A 12752-nucleotide genomic window follows, 5' to 3' on the forward strand; every position below is an offset into this window, starting at 1 on the left:
TGACACAGGTGGGTGTTCCCAGACTTTTCAAGGAGAGGGTCAGGAGCTCCTGTCTGGGAGCACTTTGCTGTTTTCTGACTCTAGAGTTTCTTTAAGGCAACACTGCACCCAGCCTGGGCTGCTCAGCACCTCCTGCTCTTCTCCACCAAACACATTTTCACTTCTCACCACGAGAGGTCCCCAGGATCCTACGGAGAAAAATCCGTTGGAAAACGTATCCAGGAGCAAGGCTTGGAAACGGCGGTGCTGGGGAGGAAAGGCTGCTCCCTCTCACGGACATGAGACGTCCAACACCTCCCTTGCTGTTTGGGTTTGGATCCTGGGGGCGAGATTTTCACCTCTCTCAGTAGGAGTGGGAAAGCTGAAGTGCTCCCAAAGCATGACCTGGGAACTTCTGCTCCAAGGGAAGAGCCAAACCAGGGGAAAAGTAAGTTTATAAACAAGGGGTGAACAAAGGCAGCACCACAGAAGGGCAGCTGGGACAGGGTTGTTGCCTCCAGTGGCTGTGATCAAATGTCCAAATTTCAGCCTTTCTCCTGTTCCTCAGATAAGGAATTCTGAGCACACAACCGTGTTAGGAAGGTCCACACATTTCTGTTAACATGGAATCATGGAATGGGTTGGGTTGGAAGGGGGCCTTAAAATCACCCAGTCCCACCCCCTGCCATGAGCAGGGACACCAATCCCGGGTTGCTCCAAGAGCCCCATCCAACCTGACCTTGGACATTTCCAGGGATGGGGCAGCCACAGCTTCTCTGGGCAACCTGGGCCAGGGCCTCTCCACCCTCCCAGCCAAGAATTCCTTCCCAATATCCCATCTATCCCTGCCCTCTGGCAGTGGGAAGCCATTCCCTGTGTCCTGTCCCTCCAGGCCCTTGGAAATGTGTCACGGTGGTTTCACGTGGAGTAAAATGAAGAGGAAGCCCAGGCTGTGATGCTTTGAGGCTCCAGGAGCAGCACAGACTGGCTGCTCTCCCCCTCCCACAAACCTCTGGTTAAACAGATTTCAGGACAGAAATGAATTAAGGTCAACTACAGGACCCTTGAGGTTACAGCAGAGCAGATATTGTTATTCCTGGAGCAGATAAAAGGGCAGAACTGGCTGCCAGGTGGGCACAGCCCATGCCAGTTAGGCAAGACGCCCCCATGCCCTCACAGCACTGTCTCCCCATTCCCTCATCCAGTGTGGAACTGGGCAGCAGACACGGGTCAGACCATTCACCTTTGGACCTTTGCTGTGGAGCCACATAAATGGCTCGTGGGATTTAATGTAGCAAGTGATGGGAGACAGGAGGTGGCAGTAAGGCAGGGATGGGAATTCTGCCTTCAGGCTGGGGTGTCACACAGCAAAGGGCAGGGGGTCACTGAGGGGCTGAGCACTGAGCTGCCCCCAGAACACCCTGAGGGTGTGAGCAGCTCAGCCCTGTCCCCCAGGGCAGCTGAGGGGGCAGGATCAGCCCCTGTGCAGTGCTGGACACGCTGCTGCTCCTGCAGCCTCCACGGCTGCTTTTTATTTGTGTTGTACAATCAGTCAATCCCAGCATGGTTCGGGTTGGAAGGGACCTTAAAGACCATCCAGTCCCACCCCTGCCATGGGCAGGGACACCTTCCACTAGCCCAGGTTGCTCCAACCTGGCCCTGGACACTCCCAGGGCTCGGGCAGCCACAGCTTCTCTGGGCATCCAGTGCCAGAGCCTCCCCATCCTCACAGGGAAGGATTCCCTCCTAATATCCAACCTAAATTTCTCCTCTTTCACTTTGAACCCATTTTCCCTTGTTTTATCACTCCAGTTCCTGATGCAGAGTCCCTCTCCAACTTCCCTGTAGCCCCTTTCAGATCCTGGAAGGAGCTGTGAGGTCTCCACACAACCTTCTCCTCTCCAGGCTGAACAGCCCCAGCTCTCCCAGCCTGTCTCCATAGGGGAAGTGCTCCAGTCCCCTTATCAACTCCGTGGCCTCCTCTGAACTTGCTCCAACAGTACCATGTCCTTCCTATGTTTGGGACCCCAGAACTATGCACAGAATTCCCGGTGGGGCCTCACCGGAGGGGCAGAGGGGCAAAACCCCCCCTCTCCTGCTGCCCAGGCTGCTGAGGCAGCCCAGGGCACTGTTGCCTTGCTGAGCTGTGAGCTCACACTGCCAGCTCATACATTCATCAATATAAATCCATTCCATAACCATCTATTCAATATTTCTATTTTTAATTGCCCAGTTAAAACGCTGTTCAATTGGATCTGCTGTTTCCCGGTTGGTGCCGTTGGGATTTTGCAGGTGGTTGTAACACAATGCCCTCCTGTGCTGCTGCCAGGCTGGCTCTGCTGCTCCCTCTCCCATTCCAGTGTCTGCTTAGAGCATAAAAAATGGAATACTTGATTTTTTGCTCGTTCCAGCCCGGTTTTGCCCGGGCAGTTGTGCTCTGGGGCAGCTCTGGTGGCATCTCTGAGCCCACGGGTCCCACAGGGGCAGTGCCATCCCCTTGCCTGTGCCACAGATCTCCCTTGGCCTTTGGGTGAGAATTTGTTTGGTTTTCCTGGTTTCCCAGGCATTCCCAACACAGGCTGTTTTTGCAGAAAAGATCGGGAGACGTTTCCCTTCCTCTCCCATTTCCTTGTCCCCCCTCCCTGCTCGGAGGGACTGTGGGAGCTGGTTATTCCAGCCCTTCCCTGGCAGGAGCACAGGCTCTCTCACCCTTCGCCCAAACCTGACAGATCCTGACAGCGAGAGAAACACAATCCCTGATCTTCCTTTTTAATAAAACACTTCGGTGTTACTCAAAGGCTCATCACGGGGTGTCAGCACAGATTTCTCCGTGGTCATGATGGGTTCGAGCTCATCACCAGGCAAAAGTGAAACAATCCTGCCTTTTAAATGTTAATCGAGACCTTTGTCATTCTTCTCTTGTAGGAAGGAGTGATTTATCTCCCTTTTCCTGCTCTGGCTGCAGAGCTGGGCTTTGCACGGACCTGTGTGTTTTTGTGTGTGTTTGTGAGCACCAGATATTTTATGTTTCTGGGCTCTGCTCTCTGGCCACACTTTAGTTTCAGATGTCAATAATCAAGACCCACAGACACCTCTGCCCTCCCCCCAAAGCCCAGGTTTACAGAGCTGGATGGTAAAATATCCAGTGGGTGCAGGACCCAACAGCCTGTGGGAAGGTCTCAGCTTTCCTGCAGCCAGCAAAGGTCCTGGGGCAGAGCAGAGTGAGAGCTTCCCTCAGAGGAGAAAAGTGTGAGGAAGATCTTGGCCTGAGTTAGGTGATGGTTCGTAAGGAAGAGCTCAGATCTGGGCTGGATTCCTGGAGGGAAACACACTGACTCCAAACCTGAGAGCCCCCTCCAGGGCCTAAAGGGGCTCCCAGAGAGCTGGAGAGGGATTTTGGAGAAGGGATGGAGGGACAGGACAAGAGGGAGTGGCTTCCCACTGCCAGAGGGCAGGGATAGGTGGGATATTGAGAAGGAATCCTTCCCTGTGAGGGTGGAATTGCAGGATCATTAAGCTTGGAAAAGCTCCCCAAGACCATCAAGTCCAACCTTTGACCCAACACCCCCTGGCCCACTGAACCACATCACCAAGTGCCAAGTTGACTTGTGTTTTGAACACTTCCAGGGTGGTGACTCCCCCACTGCCCTGGGCAGCTGTACCAGTGCCTGACCCCCCTTTCAGTGAAGAAATCATTCCCACTATCCAACCTGAACCTCCCCTGGTGCAAATGTCACCTGAGAGTCCCTCTGTGCCAAGTGCTCTGGATCAGTCACCTTGTCCTTCCCCTGGCACCTGCACAGTCTCCTGGGCTTCAAAAGACTTTTGGCTTGTGAGTCTAAAGCAGAAACTGCAGATTTTTGCTGATCTTTGAGTGTGGCAACTCTTTAGAGAGAGGGTTTCCAGCAGTAAAGGTTCATTTCAGACCTTTGCAATCAATAGTTACTGTAGTTAAAGAATTGCTTTAAGAGGCACCCAGGGACACAGCTTATTCCAGGTAAACACTAATATTCTTCTAAATTGATCCTCATTAATCCACTGAATTCAGGGGCATGAGCTTTGTGCTGAGTTATCAGGTGGAACATTTTAACACCACCACCAAGTTGTGAAGTTCAGTGTTTCCTTCCCCCTTCCAAAGGCAATTCTACCTTTTTCTTCCCCTTTCCCCTTCTCAGGGCTTTTCCTTGGGTTGATGGGACCCTAAATCTCCTCCTCTGGGCACTCTCACCAGCCCTCTTGCTTCCTGCTTGCTGACCTTCAGTGTGTGTCCCAGCAAGGCCACACTGAACCCATGCTCAGGTCAGGTCCCCAGGGCTGGAGGAGGTGCTGGGCCACCCCTTCATGGTGCTTCCATGGACATTGGTGCCACGGTGAGGAGGAGAATCCTGCACTCAGCTGCTGAGCTGGAGGAGGCGCTTGGAGGAGGTGTCTCCATTTGCAGACCCTCCAGGTCTCTGCCAACCCCTGGGGAGGTGCAGGACTCACCAGAGCTGAGCCTGGGGGCCCTTCTGAGCTTTCCTGCAGCCAGCAAAGGTCCTGGGGCAGAGCAGAGTGAGAGCTTCCCTCAGTGGAGGAGAGTGTGAGGAAGATCTTGAGCCTGAGTTAGGTGGTGGTTCTTAAGGAAGAGCTCAGATCTGGGCTGGATTCCTGGAGGGAAATAAGCTGACTCGAGACCTGAGAGCCCCTTCCAGGGCCTAAAGGGGCTCCCAGAGAGCTGGAGAGGGATTTTGGAGAAAGGATGGAGGGACAGGACAAGAGGAATGGCTTCCCACTGTTAGAGGGCAGGGATAGATGGGATATTGGGAAGGAATCCTTCCCTGGCAGGGTGGGGAGGTCCTGGCACAGGCTACCCAGAGAAGCTGTGGCTGTTCCATCCCTGGGAGTGGCCAAGGCCAGGTTGGAGCAACCTGGGCTAGTGGAAGGTGTCCCTGCCCATGGCAGGGGGTGGGACTGGATGATCTTTAGTGTCCCTTCCGACCCAAAGCACCCCAGGATGTAGCAGCTCTGCTGCTCTGCTGAAGGAATTCTGGCAGGGCACGAGGAGAAGCTGGGGCAGAGCCTTTGTGCTGAGGACAAGATCTGTCCAGGTCTGGGGGGTTTCTCCTGCAGGGCTGAGGGAGCTTTTCCATGCTGAGAACAGCTCTGAAGGACCCAGAACAGCAGAGTTTATCCTGCTTATCCTGAAGCAGCAACCTCTTATGGTCCCAGAACTTCCCTCGGGAGGTCTGGAAGGAATGCCAGGGAGGGGCTGTTTGGAGAAGGAGGTGGATGCAAAGGGCACAAAAGAGACGTTTTTTGCCCAGAGTTGTTGCTGCAATCAGAGCAAAGCCCCAGGCCCTGCTGTGCTCTGGGATGTCCCACGGTTGGAGCAGTGACACCTGCTCACCTCACACCCCCCACCGCAGTTTCTACAGCTTTTTTCTTCCCCTGCCACGGCCACTTCCCAAACCAGAGGAGCAGAGGACTCAGCCAGTCGTGACGTTTGAGAGAGCAGCTCCCAGGCTGGTGATGAAAGCTCCATCTCCGGGTCTGAGCTGGAGCTGTGAGATCTGCCCACACAAAGGGCTCTTTGCCACGTACAGCAAAGCTGCCGGGGGAATGGAAACCACTCATCCATGGCGTGTAACACCCTGCCTTTGGATAGACCTGCATGGAAAGGGTTTCCACTTTGCACACAGATTATTGTCAGCGAACCTGCCGCCCAAAATAGCCCCGTTCCGCCGCCTGACAGGCTGTTCGCGTCTCCTCTCACCACTAGATGTCACAAATTGGGTTTTTTCCCCCGTTTTCAGCCGCTGCTTTCAGGCATCACTTGATGGAGGCAGTCACGTTGATAATCCCTGAATAAACTTCTCTTTTCGGGGGCTTTTGGGCATTTAACTCCTGCTGAACTTCACGCTTTTTTTAACAGCTCACACACACACACACGTGCCAGGACGTTCTTTCTGCCGTGCTGCAAATGACACACCAAGACATGTTTGCTGCAATCTCAAAGCTTGTTTGGGATTCTATTTGCATTTTTAACTTGAAACTGCTTCAGCATCTTTCCTGAAAGTGGTGCTAACATCAACTCCTCCTGTTGCTGAGCAAAAACTGGGGTGAGTTTTAGCTTTTCTTGGTTCAGTCCAGCTCAGAGCTCGTTGTGTGTGCACTCAACCCTCCCTTTGGAGCCTGACTAATGTATTTTGTCAAGTGGTGATGTCTCCTAACAGGAGCACTGAGAAGTGGCTCAACAAGCCCCTCTGCTCTGGAGCCAGGCTGGGAGAGCTGGGGGGGTTCACCTGGAGAAGAGAAGGCTCCAGGGAGACCTGAGAGCCCCTTCCAGGGCCTAAAGGGGCTCCAGGAGAGCTGGAGAGGGACTGGGGACAAGGGATGGAGGGACAGGACAAGGGGTAATGGCTTCAAACTGACAGAGAGGGGGTTTAGATGGGATATTGGGAAGGAATTGTTGGCTGTGAGGGTGGGGAGGCCCTGGCACAGGTTGCCCAGAGAAGCTGTGGCTGCCCCTGGATCCCTGGGAGTGTCCCAGGCCAGGTTGTACAGGGCTTGGATCAACCTGGGCTAGTGGAAGGTGTCCCTGCCCATGGCAGGGGGTGGCACAGGATGGTCTTTAAGGTCCCTTTAAGGTCCCTTCCAACCAACCATCCCAAACCATTCCAGGATTCTATCAGTGTACCAGCTTTTCAGGATCTGGAAGAGTTTGCTGACCAAGTAGGACAATTTTCCCCACTTTTCCCTGGCTGCATTTGGGGCCAGGCACTGTAAAATCCTGCTCTGAACTGCAGCCATGTCAGACACCAAGGATAGACAAGATTGTGCTTGTGTGGTGCCAGATCCCTGCTCTGGTTGCTCCAAGAGATCTCCAGGCACCTCCCTGATGAACGAGCACATATTTGGATGTGAGGTGAGCTTTGCTTGGGGAGGTGTGAGCACAGCCTGACAGCACAGAGCAACTGCACCCTGGGGAGAGATCAGACACTCCTGAACATCCAATTAAGGGCCCAATTCAAATGCTAAGCAAAAAAAAAAAAAAGGCTGGAAAACCTACTCCTTCTCTTTCATCTGTGGTATCTGTGTTACCTGGGGAATATAACAGGAGGAAAAGAATGGGCAAATGAAGTGGTGCTGCTTCCTCAGAGCCAACAGGCTGCAAGAATCTGAAATGCAACTTCTTTGCTTCCAAAAATGTCCATCTTGCAACCAGTTGCTGAGGGAGCACTGGAAACGCTGGGTCACCCTGAGGAACAGACTTGCTCTCTTCACCCTACCCAGCTTCAGGGAGGGCTTGGGGATGTTCCCTCTTTATGTTCCCAGGTGTTACCTGAGGTGTTGATGGTCCCCACTGGGGAGAGCACAGAAAGTGCCCAGATCACACTGACATTGCTTCAGAAAATCAGGGAATCATCAAGGCTGGAAAAGACCCCAAAGATTGTCAACTGTTAACCCAGCAGTGCCAAGTGCACCACTAAACCATGGCCCCAGTGTGTCCATGGCCTCCTCGTGGTGGGAAAAGGATGGAAATGAGCTCCAGTCAGAGGGTTCATCCTGCAGCACCTTTGGCCTCTGAGCTTCCTCTGGCCTCCCCAGTGCTCTGGGCTGGTTTGGGGCAGTGCTGGGGCTCTGCAGGGGGACCTCCTGGCACAGGGGGTAGGTGGGAGCCTTGGGATGGATGTTCTCATGGTTCCCATGTGGTCACGACCAATGGCTTTGTGGGCTTGTAGTTTTGGAGTGTTAACAGAGAAGGAATTGTGTTACAGACTCAGCTGGGAAATGGATGGAGCATGTTTGGTTCCCTGTGGAGGGAAGGAGTAGAAGAGAGGTTTGTGGGGACTCCCTGGATGAGTTATCCTGGAAAAGGCTTTGTGGGCGAGCAGCTGTGGGACCTGTGTTCCCATGAGGACACGGGGCTGAGGATGGAGCCCAGGTTCCCCTGTGGGTGGTAACTCAGCCTGGTCACCAAGGCTGGAACCACCTGGCACATCTTCCTCCTTGACAAAGCTGCCAAATGTTCACAGGAGGTCACAGAGTCACAGAATGTGCTGAGCTGGGAGGGACCCCCAAGGATCATGAAGTCCAACCCTCAGCCCTGCACAGGCCCAGCCCCAAGAGTCACCCCCTGTGCCCCAGAGGATCAGCCAAACCCTCCCTGAGCTCTGGCAGCCTTGGGGCTGTGCCCACTGCCCTGGGGAGCCTGGGCAGTGCCCAACCAGCCTCTGGGGGAAGAACCTTTGCCTGAGATCCAACCTGAGCCTGCCCTGACACAGCTCCAGCCATTCCCTGGGTGCTCTTCACACCAGCCCCATCTGCTCAGACAGCTCAGTTTGGGACTTTAAAGGACAGAAACCCTCTGTTGTGACACACAAACACTTTGAGATGTGTCTTCTCCAGGTGTCCTTGAGGAGTTGAAGGTTGTGGTGGATGTTGCACCAACGTTTCTGCAGATGGATGAGGAAAGGAGGGAAGGAAATGTCTTCACCAAGCACCAGAGTGACCTTCAGTAAATGTGGGGCGAGGTTATTGATCTGCCCTGGCTGTAAGTTCATTAACAAACTCACTAAGGGAGCCATCTGAAGGAGACAGGACCGATTTTCAGAGATGTGATGGATTTCTTAAAGTGAATTTCCAAAGATAAACACAATTAGCAGAACTCCTCATTGCCCATAAATTATCTTCATGGCGTGTGCTTCCCCCGGATGGGAGATCTGCTCTGCCACAAGTTTAGGAAATATCAAAACAAGCAAAGAACACAAACTCTGAGAACAACAAGGGAAGCAAACCTGACTTAATTAGGTCCCAAGAGAGGCTTATTCCCGTCTCAATGGAGAAATTAAGTCAATACAATGGAATGGTTAAATATTGACTGAACTGTAATATTTAATCAAGGACTATTCATACTGCTCCTCTTTCCAAAGAGCTTTAGCTGGTTGTTTTATTGGCTTTTTAATCAATGTTTTAATTATATTGGTGCTCTAATTTCATAATAAGCTTACATTAATTAAGGTAGCTCTTCTATATGCAGAGAGTAATAGGGAAACCAAACCAAAGAAAGGAATATGCTGTTCTCATGCTCCAGGAGAGATGGAAACTGTGCTATTTACACTCATTTACTCTTGCAAAGGACAATGACACTTGGAATTTTTGTTACTCAGAGTGATGGTGAATTTGTTATTGGCTGCCTAGGTCAGCTCTGCCTTCAGTGAGAGATGGGGGAAAATAAGAACTTGGGTCAACACTGTGATTGATCAGATTCTGGAAAAGGAAGTGTTTGGATATAATGGAAGAAAAATGGGGATTCCCCACAAATGGAGAAATACTTGGGCTTGCTCTGATAACCCTGAGCTGAGCTCAGCTGGGCAGAGCCTGGTGCTCACAATGCCAAGGGTGTGGGTTCAGCCCCTGGAGGGGCCATTCCCTGAAGGGCTGGACTTGAAGATCCTTGTGGGTGCCTCCCAACTCAGGGTATTCTGTGAGTTCTCAACTATCCTGTGATTTTTGGTCCACCTCTGAATCATCTGGTGCCATTTGTCACCAATGTCAGCTCTAGCAAGGGGATGAGGGGGAGGGAGGGGAAGAGAATTGAGCTGTTTGTTGAACAGGAATGTTTCCTCTTGGTGCTGAGGACACTCACAGACAGGCTGGGGACAACCAGGAAGTTTCCCCATCATTTTTAACTTCCAGCTACAGAAAAAGGGAGATTCAGGTGGGGAGATGTGGATGGGAACAGTTTGATGCCTTCACCTGAGCTGGTCTTCACAGAATCCCAGGATGTGCTGAGTTGGAAGGGACCCCCAAGGATCATCAGTCCAACCCTCAGCCCTGCACAGGCCCAGCCCCAAGAGTCACCCCCTGTGCCCCAGAGGATCAGCCAAACCCTCCCTGAGCTCTGGCAGCCTTGGGGCTGTGCCCACTGCCCTGGGGAGCCTGGGCAGTGCCCAACCAGCCTCTGGGGGAAGAACCTTTGGCTGAGATCCAACCTGAGCCTGCCCTGACACAGCTCCAGCCATTCCCTGGCTGCTGTCCCTGGTCCCCCCAGAGCAGAGCTCAGGGCCTGTGGGCGTGGATGTGACTCTGGAGTTCAGGGCACCCTTTGGATGAGCAGCTCATTAAACTGCTCATTAAAACTTCCTGTATCTCCATTGCCACTGGAGCCTCTCCCAGTAACCAGGGACTCCTCCAGTGTAACCTGGCTGCTGGTTAAGGTAAAACCCAAGAAGATGTTTTTTGTTTTGGAATAAATCAGGGAATGTTTCCAATGCCAGAGGCCTCAGTTCTTTGACCACCCCTCCCTGTGGCTGTAGTTGAGTGAGACTGGGGACAACCCAGGACTTGTGGCAGCCTGAGAAGTGCTCCTGACTTCTTGTGGTTGCTCTGCAGTCCAATTCCTGCGGCAAATGCCAGTGGAAAAGGAATTCCTCACCCTATTTTTCAGAGAGACAGCAAGAAGGCAGATCTCTGCTGCTGAGAGTGTTTTTGCAGGGGGTTGGTAAAGGCTCCTGGTTTGGATTAGGACCTGGATTGGATTAGAGGAGGGAGCAGCTCTGCTCCTGGACCCTACCTGAGCATGCCAGGGAAGTGAGTGAGTTCCCTGGACACAGAGAGCAGCACTGATCCAGCCAGAAGCACTAAATCCTTGTGGTGAGGTCATGTCTTGGAGCAGAGTGTGTTTGGGAAGCCAGGAGGATGCTGTTATCCCAGGATTTCTTTGTCATGCAGCAAGGCCTTTACAAAGCTGGGCTGTTTTGATCCAAGGGATTTTCATTAGTGAGGTCACTGTGCCTGGGGTCTGATATCACCAGGGTTGCAGTGACTTTAATTCACACTCAGAACTGCTGCAGACACAGGGGGAGTTGTTTAGCCAAGGAGATAAGGTGTCCCCAAAGCATTAAACAATGTCTGTGACTGGATAAATCAGATGGTTGGGGCTGTAAAAGGATGTGTTTAACAGCAGCTTCTTGGAGCTGCCCCCAGCTGATGGCTCCACATCTGTTGAGCATCATCTTCTCCCAGAGTGAGGGGAGTGAACTGGGAAGGGAGAACAGTTTGCCTTGGAAGAATGTTTGGTTGGGTTTTATTAACACTGGTTCTCAGCTCTACCTGCTGGAATCTGCTCAGCTCAGCCTGGGGCTTTCCACGACATGTTCAGCACAATTTCATGGACAAACCTGGTGGAAGGGGTAAGTGCACAAACACCTCTGGGCTCCACCTGCAGGAGGTGCAGAAGATCTCTCTGTAGCTTATCAGGGTGTCAATATTTCATGGACCAAATGTCACAGAATCCCAGAATGTGCCGAGCTGGAAAGGACCCCCCAAGGATCATGGAGTCCAACCCTCAGCCCCAAGAGTCACCCCCTGTGCCCCAGAGGATCAGCCAAAGCCTCCCTGAGCTCTGGCAGCCTTGGGGCTGTGCCCACTGCCCTGGGGAGCCTCTGAGGCTGGGCCTGTACAGGGCTGAGGGTTGGACTCCATGATCCTTGAGGGTCCCTCCCAGCTCAGCAGATTGTGTGATTCTGTGAGAAGTGGAGGGCAGTGAGTGTCCTGGGGGTCTCTGGGTCCAGGCCATGTGTGCCATCAGCTGAGAGCCCCACGAGCTGAGAGCTCTGTGTGTGAAGATCTGGTTTATGAGCCCTGGAGGAGGATCCTCCTGAGATGGATCCTGTGCCAGGTGCTGGAAGAGGTTGGATGGCTCACCTCCCTGGACATCCAAGGGCAAGGTGATCTCTGCAGGAACTCTCCCATTGCCTACAACACAGTGGTTCTGGTGTTTCTCCTCCAGGGAGCAGCACAAGTACCCTGTGATATCCTCCATCCACCAGGATGGCTTCCAAAAAGACACTTCCCAAGATGATTAGGAGGTGTGAGCGGTGATTTCCTGGTGGGCAACTCCTCCTGCTGATGGACCAATGTCCTCTGAGTGTCCACCATGTCCAGGTCTGTGGTGCCAAGGCCCCAGGAAGTGTCTGGGGTGAACTTTGTCTCCCCAGTGAACTCATGGAGTCTCCCCAGTGGACACTTGGAGGCTCACTGGTGGTTCCTCTCTTTTGGTCCCAGCCCAGCCAGAGCTGCCAGGGGCTTTCCCAGCTCCTGTGGAAAGGGAACAAAAGGCACAAATCCTCTTTGTAGCCCCCGTGGTGTTCAGTGGCTGCTGCCCCAGGGTGACCATGGAGAGGAGGGCTCTGCTGGGGTTCACACAGTCAGGGTTCACCCTCCTGCTGGCCCTTCCTTCCACCTCCTGACAGCCAGAACTGGTTTTATCTCTCCAGCCCCGACATAAACGAGTCTTTATTCCTGCAAGTTCACTCTCTGATTTGGTTGAAAATGCTGCAATAATTGCAGTTGTGATTGAGCTCCAGCTCCCTTCCCGACATACCCGGAATTCTTAGAAGTCATTTATCAGGGCAGCACTGAAACTGCTTTCCCAAGGAATAGCAATGCTTTGGAGCACCCCTAATATGTCATTTATCTCTGTCTTTGAGCCTGGTACTGAGCCCAACTTAAGCAAATCCATATGCTCAACCTGTCCAGTTTTATCAGACTGTTACCCCTCCTGTTTATTTTTTTCTGTCCTCTGAACTGATGCTTGTTTTTCCTCTTTATACAGGACAATAATTTTAAAATAATTGCAAATTTAATATATCCAAAAGGCAGTAAATGCTGTGATCTCTCTCCAAGTGAACAGGACAGGAGACAAGTCATTTTAAAAATCCTCTCTGAAATTGAGTTGAAGAATTAATAAATATTCCAAGTAGATTCTTGTAGATCTTCAGAATTAAAAT

This window comes from Chiroxiphia lanceolata, chromosome 20 (genome assembly GCF_009829145.1).
Source record: "Chiroxiphia lanceolata isolate bChiLan1 chromosome 20, bChiLan1.pri, whole genome shotgun sequence".
Taxonomy (NCBI): Eukaryota; Metazoa; Chordata; class Aves; order Passeriformes; family Pipridae; genus Chiroxiphia; species Chiroxiphia lanceolata.